This window comes from Hevea brasiliensis, chromosome 9, assembly GCF_030052815.1.
Source record: "Hevea brasiliensis isolate MT/VB/25A 57/8 chromosome 9, ASM3005281v1, whole genome shotgun sequence".
Taxonomy (NCBI): domain Eukaryota; kingdom Viridiplantae; phylum Streptophyta; class Magnoliopsida; order Malpighiales; family Euphorbiaceae; genus Hevea; species Hevea brasiliensis.
Window position 1 is genome coordinate 77,046,974 of NC_079501.1, and position 20,669 is coordinate 77,067,642.

Here is a 20,669-nt window from a genome sequence, read left to right on the forward strand (position 1 = left end):
GGGTGAGTATGATTATGTTCCTCCCTCCTTGACTTACCAGTCTGAGGTGAGTGTGGATGAGTTCTCATTATATAGCTAGCTTCCTCCCTCATTGATTTCGATTATTGGGGTGAGTATGTCTTGTCGTGGTGTACAACACGGCATGTACAAAAAAAAAAATTGTGTCATGGCCTATGTTGTGTATGAATTAGCAACACTGTGTTATTCAGTAATTTGATCAAATTGTGTATGAATTGGCAATACGGTATTCTTAAACTATTTGACTAAATTGTGTTATTATGAATTTTGATAATTTGTGAATTGGAGTTTAAATTCCTTATGACATTCATTGTCTTGAATTTAACTATGGTTTTACGTATCCACTATTTATATGGTTTATGAATTGTGATTTAAAGTTGTATTTGGTTAATGTTGTGCACCACTGTGACATTGTCTCAGCGATAGCTTTTTATTGTCGCCGCAGTAGACAGACAGTATGTAGCAGACTAGGTCGCTAGTACCGCCAATGAGAGATTTTGGGTATAGTGAGTATATCACGCTTGGCATTTTGTAATCAGAATGTATGACACTGTATGTACATTTTGTTTTTGGTTTTGAGCAGTTGTAAATTCAAATTGTACCTTGAAGTTGTAAATTAATTATGAGTTATTTGACTTGAAAAAAGTTCTATTATATTTCCTTATCTCAGACTTTGAAAATTTTCTATGGAATTGAGTTGATAAATTGTTGTGTTGAGAAATGTATTGGAGTTGAGATTTGGAAAATTATTGAAGTGCTTTTTACAGGTTTTCTGAAGAACTGTTTTGTCCAAAATACAGATAGCACTCTGCCAAAATTTTTATAGAAATTCCAAATAATACAAATGAGTTAATTCTATCACTTCAGTTCACAAAAGTTTTTAACACCTGTAAATAGTGCTCACCACTGTAACAGAAGTAAGAAAAGTTTTTAAAATCCCTTGTAGTGTATTTAATGGGTTATCAGTAGACGGAGTTGGTAATTCATTAGGTATACTACAGGATCATGTTATGCCTTACAGAGGGGTAGGGTGTGACATAACTTAAGTAATTTCAAGTTATACTGTCAAAGCCAATAATGTCTATGCATCTGTCAAGGTGGGAAGATGCTTAGACTACTTAAACAGTACAATTTGAAATTACTTTTTCTTAAAAAAAATGAAAGTGATTAAATGACAAATAAAGGAAAAGAAAGAAGAATTGCATTCCTTTTATCCTAGAAATGGGATAATCTTAACACCAGGTGGGTGCTACCTAATGGAATGGCTCTATCCTTAGGGATGGCTTGCGAGGGCTCTTTACTAATGTGATAGTTTAGCTTTGGGTCTAATTTACTAAGGTTTAAAGGTCCCCTAATTGTCCCTACTGCGAATAGTAGAGCCTCATTACCTTATCGTGGTACTAATGGGAAAATCCACAAGTATCACAATAGATGAAACAAGTTCCAATTTGAGCGAAAGCCCTCATAGATACTAATAAGAAAACCCACGGATACCGCTACACGACTTCCTCCTATTTCCTAAAGGGTACAAGAAAGCCTAGGTATAAGGCTAAAGTGTGTGAGGACATTGTGTAAGTATTAAGTGTGCGAAGAGACATACCCACCTCTTCCTTATTCAGGGAAATTAAAACAACGCTGCTACAACACACAAGAAAACACTTAAACAAGTCAAATGATCAAATAGTTAGTAATAAAGACAAAAGAATAGTAATAATTTAAATTTACCAAAATGTTAAAGCCCTCGATATTTTGTAAGTTAAACCCCATAATTATTAATTTATAAGGGCACAAAGTTAAATCCACTTTTGGACCTCAAAACCAAGGTTTTAGGACAAAGCAGTTTTTCCCCAGTGGTTATCAAGTTGTCACAAGAGTTTTACAATCGCCGGATGATTCTCTTCGAAGTGAGAAGTGAGGAGTCGCCACTTTAATTTTGAGAAAAATTAAAGAAAATCATTTATTATTAAAAATAATTTTACCACTTCTAAGACAGAGATTATGGGTTCGGGGTCCGTATACGTGTGGAGAATGTGTTAGGCACCCCACATCGTCCCTTAACAAGGTTTAGTGGATTTAAGGATATGCTCTTTATAACCAATAATTTTGGGGTTTAAATTACTATGTAAGTGCCCATATTTACTATAGAAACATTTGATGTCTCACCATTCAGGGTTATCCCAAGAACATACGTAGATGAGATGATCCTAGGGTGAATTGTGACTCTGACTTTTATTATGATTTTTATTAAATTGCTCGCTCTGTAAAATTAGGACTCTAATTCCCGAGAGGCATTATTTGGTTCTTAGATATTCATAATGAGTAAGGAGGACTCTAGACTCACTCACCATTCATCCCATTATTGGTATCCAAACAATTGAGGGTGCGGTATGTGAAGTGAATTTTTATAATTGAACCAATATGGGTATAGATTTTCTTTCCTTTTAATTGGGACTCCAATTCAAAAGGAATGTGTTAATTCAAGCCTAAAGAGTTTTCTTTATCAATGAGGACTCTTAATTAATGAATCAAAGTTCTATCATCGGTATTATCAACCATAAAATTTTCACTCATATTGATCGATGAATTTGCAATTTAGAGATTATGAGTATAATTGTGCAACCTTAAATTATCAAATTCGAGGAAGGACTCTCCCTTGTGCTCGAAAGGTTAAGAACGTAGAGACTCCAAGAAGGACTCTCTATTGGATCCCAGTTATGAGAAAACTTGGTGTAAAAATTTAGACTTCGTGGAAGGACTCTCCCGTGAACTTATCATTAGAATACATTTGTAAAAAGATTTGTTTTTGTTTTGAAATACAAAGGAAGGACCATACCTTTTGACACAAAAATCATAAACTTAGTGAAATGTTAAATAAAAGACATTTCTCTGAACTTTAAGAGACGTAAAAATGCTTTTCATAAATATGAAAGGGGATTAAAGGAAAGGATTCTCTCCCGAGCTCCCATATTTTATAAAGAGAAAGATTTGACTTCGGAATATTAAAAAAATACAGGACAGCATTACTTCCGAACTCTCATTATTTCTTAAACTATAAAATGACAAAAATGCTATAAAATGACAAAAATGTATTATTCCCTAACTCCCTATTATATATGAATGTAAGCATGTAAATGACAGCTATACGTGTGTTATTTTCAATCTCTCAAATTTGCTAACCACATAATATCCGAAACTCATCTCTTACAATCATATTCGAACTCTCTTCACTCTATTTATTGCATCCGAACTCTAACTATAACCTATTATTTTATTTGAACTCAAACTATGATTCCTACACTATAAACATGCTTTTAATATGAAGAAAAATGATAGAAATGATATTTTCTAGTACCATAATGGCATAACAGTAATATTTGCAAAACAAGCATAAATTGATTTTAACCTTATTTCCCTAAGAGTTCGGCATGACTAAACATTTATAGAGCTCAGATTCTAACTTATATAACATTGTGGATATAACTTAAACTATCCCCTTTAAAAGAAATATGTAGACGTCAAAAGCTTTACCTATAAAGGGACTCTAACAATGATGGGGTAAGTGACTTCTGACGTATGAAGCTCCGAAGCGAAGCCAAAGCGCTATCAAATTGATTTTTTTGTTAGAAGTGATGGGTTAGGGTACTTTGGAGAAAGTGAGTTGTTTGATGCTGATGCTACAATGAGGATTCTTTAGAAAACTGACATTTCTAAAGCCTCCTCATTATACCCTCCCAACTCTTTTTGGAAAGAAAGAACACCCTCAATAGTGAAAATTTTGGGTATTTATAGGGAACGGGGGCCTTAAAATGGAGGGTCAGGATTTAAGATGAAAAAGAGGAAGGGTCTGGATTTAAAAGGACAACATCTGAGGGTCAAAAATTAAAGTGACCAAGGATTTAAGGGCAGCGATCAACCTAGGACTCCTCCATCCTTTTCTTCATTGATCTAATGGTTGGGAGTTATGCTTTACAAATCAGATTAAGGGTTGGGATTGGGAAGTACCAAATTTGCATGTACCACTTTAATCTGAGGGCCTAAAATTTATCCTTACAAATAAAATCGACGGTGGAGACTAGAGCATACTAAAATGCGTTAACTGCCTCGAATCAATAGCCCGGATTCATCCTTACAAGTAGGATTAATGGTGAAGATTGAATCATACCCCAATCATTTTAACTAACTCAAATCTGATGGTGAAAATTCAATCTTGTAGACCAAAGGCTAGGATTCAAAGTGATATCTCTGAAATCCTCACACAACCTTTCTTCCCCGATCTTAGTTTGACATCCTTCCGATCTAGTGGTTTTGGATCTCTTTATTAGGTTCCTCTGTCTGAATTGATCTTCAGTCATCTTAAACATCCTCATCTGATCTCTCTTGATCTATCCTGTCTCCCTTTATGAAGTCACTTTCTCTGGTCTTTTAAAAACCTGCGGTCTCTCCACATTACTTTTTATTCGAACTCTTTCAATCTGATTTCTGTGATCACTCAAAAGCCCTTCATTCGATCTCCTTTATTCGATCTATCCTTATTCGATCTTTTCTAGTGTGCATTGAATATTGAAAAAACATTAAATGTTTTCATTAACCAAGATATCGCTTCGGGTCTCGCAAGCATTAAATGCCCAAGGCTATATATATAGGGGGTTGTCACTCTCACATTTCGCATTTCTGCATTCTCTCACTTCTCTCAAATCTCTGATGAGTTTTCTCTCTAGTTCTTGATCTTCAGCAACATTTTCATTGAAGGTATAGTATTTGATCTTTTTCCATCACACGTTTTACTTCTTTAACTAAAAATGAGCAGACTAATGGTCAGAGAGTGGGGAGCCCACCATCAGTACATGTTTCATGGACCTCCAAGGAGGGTGAAGAGATTGGACCAAATAGGCGACTTGAGATTGGAATAGCGGTCCAGCCGATGTCTAACCAACCTGTCGGGCGAAGGCAGGGACAAGCTCTGATCCCAAGGAAAGAAGATCTCTTGGTGGATGAGGTGGCATCAATTCTTAATCTCTTTAAGCTGGCACAGATCAGTCAAGAGTATAATTTCCCAACTGATGCTTTCGAGCTCATTAGATGTCACGGGGATCTCCAGGCCGATCATTTTTTCAAAGAAGGAGATCAGATTATGGTTTATGAAGAGCAGTTCAAAGCTGGGCTGCGATTTCCCTTGGATCCATTTTATAAGGATGTCTTGAGATACAATCGAGTTTGCGTAGCTCAGCTGCACTGAACTCATGGTGAACTCTAGTGGCCTTCTAAGGTTTATGTCGAGCTAAAGGCCTGGAGCCTACGGTGAAAGTCTTTGCCAAACTACATCGGTTCACCCAATGAAAGAATGATGAATATTGGTTCTTCTAGGAAAAGCCGAACTATGGACTCTTTACCGTATTTTTAGCAATCTCAACTAGCAAAATATGAGGCTTATTGATGAATTTAAAGTGGACCTCAAAATGCATTCCTCTGGCTTCCACATAGATTCTCTATCAAAGTCTTTTTTCACTAATTTTAACCTATTCTTCTGTTTGGCCTTTTGTTTATTCTTCTTATCCCTTGACTTGGGTTTGGAATGGATTTCACCTATGTTCTTTGAGTTAGGCTTAGAGGGCTTCCTGTGTAGTGCACTTTTTGAGGAGGGAGATCTCTAAGGTGGTTCAAGAGGCCGTGGCTTCTAAGAGCCAGCTCTCAGCTGTGAATTCCTAGATTGTAGAATTAGAGAAACAGGCGAAGTCTTCTGAAGAGACAATAGCTCGACTACGAAAGGAACTCAAAGATGCCCAAGCCAGTCGAGCTACCAACCTGGCTAAGTTTGCTGAGGAGATAAAAGCGAATGAGAACGAAGCCTCAGAAAGGGAAGCCGGCGCCTATGTGCAAGCCCATGGTGATCTCCTGGCTAAGCTCATCAAGCGCTATCCTGAAGAGGACTTTACCTAGCTCGAGAAGCTTACTCCAGGTGTTGAAACTGAGAGTGAGAGCAAACCAGAGGGAGAGGATGTAAACAATGTAACTGATGAGCGGCTAGGGAGGACCAGCCCATGGAGTGATGTAATCAAATGTTTAATGAAATTAAAGATTTATTAAGATCGGTCTTTCTCATTTTATTATCGAGATCGAATAATCACATAATCGGCATTAAATTACAAGTTCAATTATATGCAATGAGCTTTAGAGATCGAACTAACAGTATAGAAATTAGAAATAAAACAATACTGAACTTCAATTGAGAACAAAATTAAAATTTAAGCAAGTATATAAAAACAACTGAGCTTTATTGAGATCGGATGGTCTGAAGACCAGACTATAGAACAAAATAAAAACAATTCTGAGATCAAGTTATTTACCGACGAAAATTGGACCTAAACTAGAAAATCAAACTTCAATTAAAACTAAAACAAGAATGAGCTTGGAGATTGGATAATCAACACTCAAACTCCCAGTAAACTGAAACTCGAACAAGTATATAGGATTGAGCTTAAAACCAGTATTATTGAGTTTGGACAATCCCGAGATTGGACTACGACAGAATTATAACCTTATTCGAGATCGGATAATATTAGGATCGGACACCGATTCAAAAACTGACTACATGAAATTGATGAATATTAAAATTTCAATAGATATAAACCAATTGCATATTAATTAAACTAGAATTGCCATTTTTGCTAAATGATGGATTTATTTACTGGCCAAAATATGTTGTCTACAACCCTATCCATCTTCCTTAACTCCTTCATCTCATATTCTAGCTTTCTCTTCTCCCTCAAAAGATCATTAATCAAATCATTCGCCTAAGCAAGTTCTTCAGCATCAATCCAATCAAAATATCCATGTCCTCTATAATCTCCATTCTACAAGCATGGAAAAATTAAAAAACTCAATTCCCAAATTAATATTATCACACAATAACATCTAATTTCATTAACCAAATTCACTTACCCAAAATTTCGCACATTCAAGAAAACATCTTCTAGGATTTGTGTCCTTCCATGTTGTCCATATTTTAGCATGTACATGATAGTAGCACCTCTCTAGCGGGTCAACATCTTCAACATGCCCTCTTCTACATGAACTACCCCTTGTTGAAGCAAACGACCGTGTCGACGATGGAGATGAATTCATTTCACCTTATCTCTCTCACAAATCCTCACACAAGGATCAAGGAATCACATGAATTTGTTAACGGTTTATATTGAAATTATGAGTGAATGGAGATGATGACAAACAGTTGAAAGAAAATGATGATTGTCTATCATGTGACCACATGACTCTTTTCTAGTCCAAAATATGTTAAAAAAGAAAATGGATAGATTGGCACCGCTTAAAGAGGGAGAAGTTGGCAATAAAAATATAAAGAAAAACAAAGAGTCCTCTTATTACATAAAACACAATTGGAATCATGCCAATGCACATGATGAAGATTAAAAAAATCTACATAATTATGCAATTAACACTATAGGTAAAAATAATTTAAAATTTAAAAATTAAAATTTTAACTTACACAATTAATTGTTTATAAAATTTAATTTTTAGTGCTATAATTGTTTAAAGATAATAATCTACATCAATCATAAAAATTAATAAAGAGCTATTTTTATGGACATATTATTTGAATACAAATTAAAATAGAATTATAATTAATAGTTTAATCTCAATTAAAATGGGATTGACACAAATTAAAATAGAATTAGAATTAATGATTTAATTCAAATCAAAACAACATTGATTAAAACCTTTTTATATACACATTAATTGAACATGAAAGAAATAAAATTAGAATAAATATGATTATTATAATATAATATAATAATGCAATATAAATAGAAAATATGAAGAAGGAAAGGTGAAGAAGAAAAATAGTATATATTTTTTAATTTTAAATATTTTTATAAGTAAAAAAAATAAATATGTTCTTTTATGTTGTAGGATTAGGATTACAGAACTGCCAAATTAATTTTTTTGTATAAGTAGAATTACTTTTAAAATAAAATTAAAAATTTAATTTAATTTGTTAATTTTTTTTTATGAATGATATAAATATATAAGGATATTTTTATTAGTTTAAAAGTTCACCTTCTCATTAGTATATTGTAAAGATTAAAAAAATCTAAATTATTACTTAATTAAGACAATAGGTAAATATAATTAAAAAATTAAAAATTAAATTTTTCCTTACACAATAAATTGTTGATAGAACTTTGTTTTTAATGTTATAATTGTTTAAAGAGAATAGTGAAAATTAATCATAAAAATTAATAAAAGGGCTATTTTAGTGGACATGTTATTTAAATACAAATTAAAATATATTATAATTAATAGTTTAATCCAAATTAAAATAGAATTGCTATAAATTAAAATAGCAATAAAATTAATTGTTTAATTCAACTCAAAGTAGGATTGATTAAAGCTCTTTTTATAAACACATTATTTTAATATAAATTAAAACAGAATTAGAATAAATATGATTGTTGAAGTATTATATAAGAATGCAATATAAATAGAAAATGTGCATGAGAAGAGAACATGAAGATACAATATAAATTAGTATAATAAAGGAGGAAAGGTGAAGAAGAAAAATAGTAATAAAATTTATAATTTTAATTTTTTTTGTAAATATAAAAAAATTAAATATGTACTTTTTTTATTAAAGGATGGAAATTATATTTATCTATATTTGTATTATATATAAATGTGGGAGGAAGGGGGAGAATATTAGCTTTATCAAAAATGTCCTTTTTTTTAAATTAATTATAATTATATTTCATTATTTAAGTTAATTTTAATATTTATATAAATTTAAAATTTTTTAATTTTAAAGTTCATATAAATTTAAAATTTTTAATCTTACTTATATTTAACTTCAATTAAATGTAAAATTTTAAAAAAAAATCATTAGCTAAATTAATAAATTAATAAGTGAAAAATAGAAAATTTCAATTAATTTATAATCTATAATATATATCAATGTATAAAGGAGGGGACACCGACTTTGCTAAAAATACCCTAAACTTTTTACATTATTTATAATATTACAAATTCTAATACTATTCAAATTTTAAATATAATAAAAATATCCTATTACTAATAAAATTATAAATTTTGGTATGAGTGCGCGCGCACGCACATATATATTATTATCACAATCAATTTTTAGGTTTATATATTCACTACAAAAAAAGTGAGTATACGGGATAATTTTTGGGGACCAATTTTTTTATGGTCCTCAAATCATAATTTTTTTATATTATAGGGGACCAATACATTTTTTTGTCCCTAATTGAATTACCATTTAAAATTGGGGACGACTTTTCTATCATAATTAAAAATTAAAAAAAAATCTCAAATATAGGGGACAATTATATATTTCGTCCCTGAAGTGTGAATTAAGGGTACAAGTATAGGAGATGACAAAAATTTTTAGTCTCCAAATGTTAAAATTAGAAACATCCTAAGCTTTTTTACATAATTATATAATTATATATTCACTACAAGAATTATGACTTTTAACGATCAAGAATGAACGATCAAGAATGAACGATAAAATTAAAATTTCCTTGTTAATAATTTATAAATAACGACCAATACTATAAGTGGTTGTAATTGTATTAATTTTTAACTACCATTATTAAATTCTCTTGTTAAAAAGTAATATATTGGTATTTTTTTAATTTATTTTTTCAATTTTTAAAAGTCTTTGACTTACCCTTGTTGATGAATTATTTTATTTCTTTTAGAATTTATTTTCCCTCTAGCGGGATTTTCTGTGTCATGAGTCCTTCAAATTGGTAACTTCCGCTCAAAACTAATTTCTCCTAATATTGTAGTCTTAACGTGTTCCTTCAGGGTTCTATGAAAGCAAAATTAATCTATTGTTTCTTAGGTTAAAACTAATTGTTCCCAATTCTCGAAAGGTGGATTTGGAAGGCTCTGCCTGCTGCCAAGTGTTGATTTTGAAGAAACTAAGTCTAGGTTTCAGAGAATTTGTGTCTTTAATGGAAGCAGGTCGGGCAAGGAAGTAGTTCGAGCAAGGAAGCTAGCTATAAGAAGCCGCTGTTGAGTTAGGCAAGAAACAGGTATTTACATATATATATTCGAATCTCCCTATTGTCTCTTTCTATTCTCATTCATTTTTCTTCACAAAAATGTACAAGCCAATATCCCAATTTGAGCCCGTTTTTATTCTCTCTTTTTGATTTTGGGAATTAGAAAGAGACCCACCTAGCTAACGAGGTTATTTGTGATCCCTTTGTGGAGATTTTGAATTGTCTTTTTGTGTTTTGGGGATTCATAGAACTCCATGAGTTTTCATCCAACATGTTGTGGCATGGATTATTGAGTGCCGGGTGCAATTGAACTTCCTCTTCAATTTTTTGCTATATATTATATCTAGATGTAGTTCTTCTATCATTAATCTTCAAAGTGTTTGTTTTTTTGTCAAAATATATCTCCTTTGGATATTTGTTCCTATGGAAGTGCTGCTTCCTGGTTGTAAAATGCATTTTTGGTGCTGACAAGAAAATAGTAATAGCCTATTGAATTTTTATTCCTTTAGCTAATTGTAATAGACTTGTTGAATTATACCCTTGTCCATTTAGGTGTTGTGGTTGTACGAAACAATCCAACAAGTCATTGAACTAATAAATTTGGAGAAGATTATACTAATATAGTTCTTTTTATAGCAAGTGTTTAAACTCTTTATTTGTTGAACAACAGGCATACCTCCAATCTTGTCTATATTTATATTAACCAGTAGTGTTGGATCCACATGGAAGCCAGAAATTTCGATGGCTCCAATATGTTTTCATTGATTATTTTACTGTCTATTAATATAATATAATATTTTACTGTTGAGAGCTAAGAAAATGTTATTTGGTAATGTTCTTTCTGCTTATTTTATGACAACCACGTTAATATTATAACAAAAATGATTGGTTTGTCCCTTTTTAATCGTAAAATTTCTGGACTTTGGAAAATTTTGTTATTGCTTGCATTTGAAAAGCCTTGTGAATATAATTATAGCTGTTATGACAGTTTTTTTTCTCTTTTAATTTTCATGCACTTGCTTTTAACCATTTTATATTGTCATGTGCCAAAGACAAACTATGTGACTATGTGCACATGTCAAACAAGCCCCTTTTTTAATCAAATACAATTCATTTATCAAATGCAGTCTGTACTCTTATAGTACAACAATTTTCCAAATCTTAACAGGCCTACTACCTATCAAAACCAAAATCCAAAAAAAAAAAAAAGAAAAGAAAAGAAAAGAGAAGAAAGAGAGAACCTTCCTTCTCATTGTGGATTTGTTTTACTATTTTGAACTATTATTTACATTAATTTCCTTGCACATATTTAATAATTCATTTGCTGCCAAGTGATATGTGATATTCTTATCAGTTTTGGGATAACATTATATGCCATTTGAGATTAAGCAAGTAGTTCTAGAGCAAAACAATTGTTTTTAAGCTTCTAGCTAAACCAATTGATAAGACCAATTTGATGTATACATTTATCTATTCAATCTCTGACTTGAATGTCATCCTGCAGACACATGTAATATGAACTTGACTATTCAATTTTGGGTTTTGTAGTTAGTTTTGTACAGAACTTTCATTACCACAATTTCTGTTACCAAATCAAGTTTCCAAAACTTGTTATCTGCATAAAAAGTTGGGAATAATAATAATAATAATAATAATAATAATAAGTTAATGCACATACAACAAAGTGACAGGACTAAATTGAAACCCCGATATGAAGAGTGTTTAGGATTTCTGGCTTAAAATGGTTTCCCTTCCATATAGTTACACTTACATTTGGGCATAATAAATGTTAACTAAAAAATGGCAGGACCTAATTCTAACCCTTTCTTTTAGGGCTAATTGTCATGTCTTGCCATCATTGTCATCTAGCTCAGACACTGTTTATTCTGAAAATAATATTATTGATTTTCTTTATTAGAGAAATTCTGTATTGGCAATGCTCCTTTCTCTTTACTAAAACGTATAATTGCTATTATTTGGGGACCTTCCATTCATTGCTCATACCCCACATTCATAATTGATCATGCAATACGATTATTGTTAACTAATAGCTAGCCCATTGCCCATGGACACTTGTTGGATGAGGTTGGCCACCTAACCCACTGTTAGGAATGTTCCTTCATTCATTCATTCTCATAAATATATTCTTATTTTTCATAAAGAAAATCTCATAAATATTTTGTTGAAATTAACTAAAGTAGCACAGACCTGCATAAAGTAGCTAAGTAGAAAATCTTATAAGCATTTAAGTTTGTTTAAAATATGGCATGGTACCTCTTTCATTATTTTAATGTGTATCTTATCCCAATCTGTTGCTCTTTTTTTTTTCTAGCGAAAATCAAGGTTTGTGAATCTTATACACTAGACTAGCATGAAAACTAACTTAAATGCTTTAACTATTGATTGAAATTAGCTAAAGTAGCATAGACCAGTAATATTGACTTTATTTGAAAAACTGAAATGCTTTGGGAACCGAAATGGTTCTATTTAAATTTTGATGCTAACATTTTCTTAGCTGGTGTTTAATTCCATCAATCCTATCTAATTGCTTACTAGTTTTATCCAAAACATTGTGAACTACTCTTGCAAGCTAAATGCTAACTAGTACTAGCAGCTTATATATATATATAAAAAAAAGCAAAAACCATTTCAAGGTAAGGATGGTAACAGGTCAGTTTTTTACGGGTAGAAGAATAATACGCATGACGAGTTTGGGTTTTGTTTGTTGGTATCTGTTACCCAAACCCATTTAATTTTAATTAAATTAAGCAAATTAATACTAATTCCCTTTTTACAGTTTGCTAATGCTTATTATTTTATTTTTATATTATCACACTCAAATTCAAGATAAAGCATTATTTTTCTTGAAGGCCTTTATATATTTTTTACTAATTACTTTTGATCATATTAATGGCCTTATGTGCTACTCTTATTATACAATCTATAGTAGCCAATTAGGGGGATGTTACCAGTGTGCAACAAATAAATCTGCAACTTTAGTACATACTTTATGTTATCATGCCTTTGAAAATTAATGGTAAAACGACAATAAGCCTTGCTCTCTAGACTATGAAAGCTTGGGTGGCTTCACAAATAGACTAGATTTAACTTAAATATTTTAAAACTTTTTAAAATGGTAAAGGCTTGGCGAATCAGAACCTGCACTCATGCCCATATAGAATTCACTATGACTATATATATATATATATATATGAGACATTACTTTATAGGCAAATGTGTTATTAATCTGTATGTTGACTTTTATGTAGGCTACAGGCCGTGAAAATTTGCTCAAGTTGCACAACTTAATTAGGAGGTTAGCTGCTGCAAAGGAGAAGGAGCTTGCAAATTGTAAGGCTATTTGTAGTTGCAATAATTAATTCCATTTACATAAATTCTGACATAATTATTGCATAAGTACATCCATGCTACTGCTTAGGATTTCAACAATCTATATGATTTTGTTTCATTGCCTGTCTCATTAGTGATATTTCCCAGTTAAATGTGATCTTTTTTTTTATATACACTTTTTTGATATTATTGCACTAGTGCTTCGAAAAATAAAAAATAAAAAAAAATAGTAAATGTTGATGTGAGTGAATCAGATTTAAGTGCCAAGCTTTGGGCAGATTTCATCATTTTTCTTGCTCTTTGACAGTCATTATGAGTGGGACTTCCTTTTCATGCATTCATTTTTAACTTTATTAATTTAACCCATAATATTTAATATTTATTTTAATTTCAAAAATTCAGTTATTCAAACTAAAATTAAAATTGATGTCAAAATTTTAAAATTTAATTAATAAAACATAGTGCTAGGATTTTAAAATTAATTAATAAAACATAGTGCTAGGTTTTCTTTGCTTTGCTTGTAGATGTACAATAATCTTGGATCATGCTTACACTGCTTGCTTGCCTCTATCCTTCTTGGCACTATTCTCTTTGTGATTAATGTTAATTAATTAAACATACTTTTTCATTATTTTTTAATGTTTGTTTATTTAATAATGTAACCTAAATTTTAAACTAAATTCTTTTCTTTATCAAACATGTTTGCTTATTTTTATAGTTATATTTTTTATTATCTATTTATTAGATAATGGCTCCTAATAAAGGATGGATGGATGGATCTTGTTGGTGATCGTCTCAATAATATATATTTACGTGGGGTTGAGGAATTTTTAGACTCTGCTTTAAAAAAGATTGGGATGAAAAGTATTGAAAATAAAAGCAAGAATAATCAAATGGAGGCTTGATATTCTGACAAGTAGAAAATATAAAATCAAATAAATAGCGACTTTTTGAATAATTGTGATTAAATTTACTTAATTGTACAGACTAATTATTATTAGAGAGGAATCATTTGTTCATATAGTGGAATTAATTTCTTATACATTGAAGTTTAGTCCCCCCTTGGGCATAGAATATGCATATGAAAAATAAGTTTTAAGGTGCAAGATGAAAAGTCCCTATTCATGTTGAATTTTCTTAATGTGCAGTGGCAAAGCCCAAGTATATCTTGATAAGTTGACAAATGGAAAGAAGAACAAGTTGATTATCTTCATACCCCCAGGAAAATATTTTCAACCAATTGGTGAACATGAAAGAAAGTTGGCATCATGGTTAGGATATTGTGCAAGATCTTGTGGTCCACCTAAGAAGCCTTGGAATGCTATTGAAGCTCAATATTGTACTCATTTATGGAGTGTGATTCAGGTTAACTTCATATGCTTTTTTAAAGTTTCTTGTTTGAAAAAAATTCTTTTTATCCTTTAAATCATATCATATTATATTTTATTATATTCTATGTTAAATTGCCAAATAAGATGAATACATGATATTGCATAATTGAGAATCAATTTTTAAATTTTGTAGGATTACTTTGATGCAAGTCATGAGAGTCCAAAAAAATGGAAGAAGCTTGAGGAAATGCAAAAGGTGAAGCCTGATACGGCTGAGATAAAAAAAGCTAAGTTTGAATTCTATTGTTTTTATGAGATGAAAATATTATATCGCAAATGGAAATACAAGCTACACCTTAAGTATTTGAAGTACTCAAGTGATGATGAACGACTGCAACATATTCCTGAAGGATTGACTGTGGATATTTGGAAGGAAATGTTCAAAGTTTTTGCTAATGAGGGCTTTCAGGTACTTTTTAATTACTTTTTCTATTATGGCAAAAAATAAATATTTTTTTTAATATCAATATCATGTAGGCCTTATGTTCCACCAACGCAAATAATCGTGCTAGTCAAGGAATTATTGCTTCAACTGGTCCCACTCCTTTTGCGCAAGTAGAGTATGATATGGTAAACTATAAAAAAAAAATACTATTTACTCATAGTTATTTCTTTTCTTTAGTTATATTATGTTATATAATGCATGGTTAATATAATTAATACTATAGATGGATGAGGAGAATGGTGAAGTACCATATGCTTTTGATGTAACACCCTCCCGGTAATCATTCCGTACATTCTACTGTTCCGGTGACCGGTGTCGGTTCGGACAGCTAGAACGTCCGGAAAAATAATTAAACTTAAGTAAGAGACCAAAATTAACTCAAATATTATTAAGAAACACTTAGTAAAAATTTTAGAAATAAAATACAACCAAGTAAAACGAGCCGGTGCCCAAGCGATGGGTAACCGGAGGGAAGTTGCGGTTCTCGCAACGAGAAGCCCTAGACCCGGGGGAAAAATTATAAAATAATTTTTGGGACTCCAGAGAAGGGTTACTGAGGTTCCCATGGCATTAGAATGCCAAGAAAATACCTAGAAAAATTTTTCAATCGGTACAGACAATTTTGACCCGTTAAGCCAAACGGAGGGCATTTTGGTCATTTCGCCTTCCGAGGTGATTTTTGGCCGACTTGCCCAGTTGAGTAAATAATTAATATGACATAAAATATGAAGAAATATTACTAGAAATGAAATTTGAAATGAGTAGTGAAAGAAAAGAAAGAAAATCCAAAATAATGCAAAAATGACATCATTTAAAAAATTTTGACCAATCACAAATTAAGCCATCAATTGACTAACAAATAAAAAGACAAAATGAAGACTAAATAACCACAAATTCCAGCAGCCTTCCTCCTCATCCTCTTGCAGCCGTGACCCTTGCCCTTAGCCAAACCTCCATTGTTGCTCAAATTGAGCTTGAATCCTCCCAAAAACCAACCTTAAAATCCTAAGTCACCTTCACCAAAATTTATCTACACATCCTAAGGAAGCTCTAGGCAGCCACAAAGAGGAGAAAATCAAGAGTTTCACAAGCTCAATAAGTTGAGCAAAGAGGTTAGTGCTACACTTTTGTTCTCACTCTTTTAATTTTAGTTAAAACATCATTTTGAGCTAAGAGATTTTAAGAAATTGAAGTAAATTACATGTGTTAAGGGTACTTTCAATTTTCGGCAGCCCTATGGGAGATTGAGTTTGATTGTTTAATAAACTTAGAGTGGTTGGAAATCATGATTAAGGTATTAATATGCATGGAGATTGAACTAAGCATGTTAATCAAGGTTTATGAGTAATTGGTTTGGACATTAGGGTTTGGGAAGGTGAAATTGTGACTTAGCTTAGGAAATGGTTAGAGAACTTTTTAATGGTCAATTAGTGACCATTTTAGGTAGGTTGACCCTAATTAGAACTAAAAAATTGGATGGTAAGGTGAAGGTGAAATCTGCCTATGGACTACAGCATAGGGACTAAAAATTCAGTCCCTTTGCACTGCCATAACTTGGGCTGTGTTAGTCCAATTGATGTTTGGCCAATTGGACATGAAACTAGGCTTATAATAGAACATTTTTGCTGAAGAAACCATGCCCAAAAGACCAAAGCAAGAGGACCAAAACTTGGCCCCAATCCGGAACCCTGAAACTGCCTCTGCAGAATTGACCAAATGAACAGTAACTGTTCATTTGGCCATAACTCACTGTAGATTTGGTCAATTGGCCTGAAATTTTTACAGCAACAAGTTAAGACATAGAAAAAAAACTTTCATGAAGGAACCTACCCCAAATTATGGCCAGAACCCATCCAACCAAGTGGCTCTAGTTACTGTTCATGCTACTGTAGATATGGTATTTTCTGCAGAATGCAAATCCGGCCAGCCTGGGTTTTTGGGCCATATCTGGAGCTACAAAACTCCAAATGGAGTGATTCAAAAAAGGAAATTCAACTAGAAAAAATAAGGAACAACTTTCATGTTTTACATTTCTTCAAATTCCCACAGTAACAGTGTCCAATGGAACAGTGAAGTTATGGTACAAAATCTGAAAAATCTGCTCCTTTGGTTTAATGCTTAGAAATGGTAAAAACACTTAATGCCAACAAGTTTTAAACACCAAATGTGGTATGTTGGGAGTGCCAAAGTCAATATACACATTTTTATTCTAAAAGTCAACATTTTTGTTGACCAATGATGAATAGTGACACCAAAAAAGTTGAAATTCACAAATTGAAGAATTTAAAAGTTTCAAATGCCCTAGTATACCTAACAAGATTGGTTTGGATAGTTTGGCATGCCAATAGGGTTAGCAAGATCTTGCACATGGCAAAAATGCCATTCTGTGATTTCATGGCTTTTAGCCATTCGACTTTGCATTGAGACTTGGCCTTGTGCTCGATATTATTCTGACTTGTTAGTTTGTTATGTTGCACATCGGAGATGCATATGTAACCGATGGTGTGTGGCCCGAGGTACTAGGTACCCAGTGCGGTTACCCGTTATCCATCCGATGCCTAGTGTAGGTTACTTGGGGCAACCAAATGAATGAAATTGAGCAATGTAGAAGAAATAAATGAATGGATATACAAATACATGACAAACAAAACATGCACATGCAAAACATATTTATATCTGTTATTTCTTGTTATTATATTATTGCACCACTAAGCATTATTGCTTAGCGTGTTGCTTTTGCCACGCGTAGGTACTGGAGATCCTGATCGTGAGCCCAGTAGACCACAGACTGGGTGAGTCCATCCGGCAGTTCTGTACCGTGTCCGTGTCACCTCACTACCTGCAGTGCATTGGTAGGGCACTAGGTGTCATTTTGTCATTTTGATATTTTGTAGCAGATTTTTCTTCATATGTAATTAAACTTGTGTAATGTATATTGATGTATATGTAAATTATGAAAATTGTATTTGTTAATGGAAAGATAAATGTTTACTTGTGATTTATAAGCGAACATCACATGTGAATGATGAATGAAAATAGAAATTGAAATGTTGAAATCTTGATATTGAGTTTGGTGTTGATAATGGATGTTTGAGAAATGAAAAGATTATTGAGAAATATTATTGAGATTTTGGATATTGGAGTTTGAGATGATGGAATAAAAATATTGGAAGTGTTTTTAACAGGTTCCGAAGAACGGTTTTCTCCATTTTTAGCCAGACTCACTTGAATTTTCTTAAAAATTTTCGGAACCTTAAATGAATGATACTTTTGATAAATGGTTTAAATAAATTGTATTTCATAAATTATATGCAAAAGCATTGTCTAAATTAATTGAGGAATATTAGAGTGTGCCGGTACACCAGGTGGCATTACTTACTCGGGTATACTGTACACGGGTAAGGGGTGTCACATTTGAAGTCTGGATGGCTACACATGGGTTCTTAGATGAGCAAGGCCAAACACATTGGCATGATCTAGAATCATCAAGGATATATGTAAGTATTTTGACTATGAAATTATTAATATTTTTAGATTATATTTATATATTAAATATTCACATATTTAATATTATATTTTGTAGGAAGAGATGCAAAGGATTGAGAAACGACCAACAAATGATAATGAGACTGGTCATGCTCCAGATGATGTCTTAAAAGAGGTGTTTGGTGTTAGATTTGGTTATGTCCGTGGTAAAGGATTAGGATACAAAGCAAGCACTAGACGAATGGCATGTGGTTCTAGAAATGAGGAATTAAATGAATTGAGAGATGAGGTAGCAAGGTTGAATGCTCGTTTGAAGGAACAAGAACAATGCAATAATGAGATAGCACAACTAAATGCTCGACTCAAGGAACAAGAAGAGCACAATTTGGAGTTTTTTAAAAGATTTGAGAGTGTGATAGGATACAAATCATCAGAAAGTTAGGATATGACAATAGTAAATACTTTTTAGATATATTTAATTTCATGAATTGGAAAAACTACTTTTTGAATGACTTTTTATTTAAATCTATTGTAGGATTAACAGATCGAGTGATGAAGGCTTGCAGACTAGCAATGAAGTTGAATTAGAGTTTGAAGACTACTATTATCATAGGAGTTTTATTTTGAATATTATCAAGTATGAACAAATTAGGAATAAAAGTAGGTAAATTTAAGTTTATTTTGCATACTAGCTACGTAACTTAAAAATTATTGTTATATCATACTTTAAAACTTATGTTGCGTTTTATTGTTGAATATTGATTTTATCATATAGTTGTTTTGAATTAAATATGAAATTTACGAGTATCAATATTTTTAACAATTATAAATATAATATCCCAATATTAAAAGCAACTTTATAGGGAACAAAATATGAGGATATGAGGATGAAAATTATCTCTATTCAATTTTTATCAGGGAACGACTGTTGTCCCTTTAATAGTAAAGGACGACTATGGTCTCCATAATTGGGGACAAGTATTGTCCTCTTTAAATAGGGACGAATGTCATCCCCTTTTAATAGGGGGACGATTATGGTCCCCCTTGAGTCTGATCCAAAATTAGGGACCAGCGTCGTCCCCCTTTTATAGGGGACGATTATGGTCCCCCTTGAGTTTGGACAATGGGAACGACATTCATTCCCATATAGGGGGACGACAGTCATCCCCATGTTAGGGGATGACTATGATTGTTGTCCCCATATTAGGGACGACTATTGTCTCCATATTGGGGATGACTATCGTCTCTTTTTTCAGAGACGACATTATGATTGTCGTCCCCTATAGAATAGGATACAGAGGTAAAGAGGACAACAGGTGGGGACGATTAATGTCATCCCTTATACCTTTGAGAACAATTATTCATAGCTTTGGGGACAATTTTATGTGTCCCCTATACTCACTTTTTTTATAGTGATTTTGAGAAGAAAAATAATTAGTAAAGTTTGAGTAACTTTTTTCTTAGCATCAAATTAGATGATATTAGATCGAAATATTATTAACCGTTCCTAGTCATAATAAAATTATTTGCTTTCATATTTATGTAATTATAATTGAATACACATGAATTATTATATAATAAATGAAATTCATATACTAAAAATAATTATATATGATAATTACTTTAAATTATTTGTTTTTATTCATAAGTAGTATTTGATACTTGGTATTAGCCTTCACAATATAAAGAAAATTTTTTCTATTAGCAATTAAGGGGTATTTGCTATTATTGTTTAAAATTATAAAATTTAAAATTAAAATCAAAAATAAAAATAAAATTAATAATAAAAAAATTACAATGATGTTTAATTAAAATTTTTTTTTTTGAAATAATTGCAATTTTGATATATATATATATATATATATATATATATATATGATTACAATTTTTATTTTTTAAATTATATAATTTTATTCATAAAAGAAAATAATAACT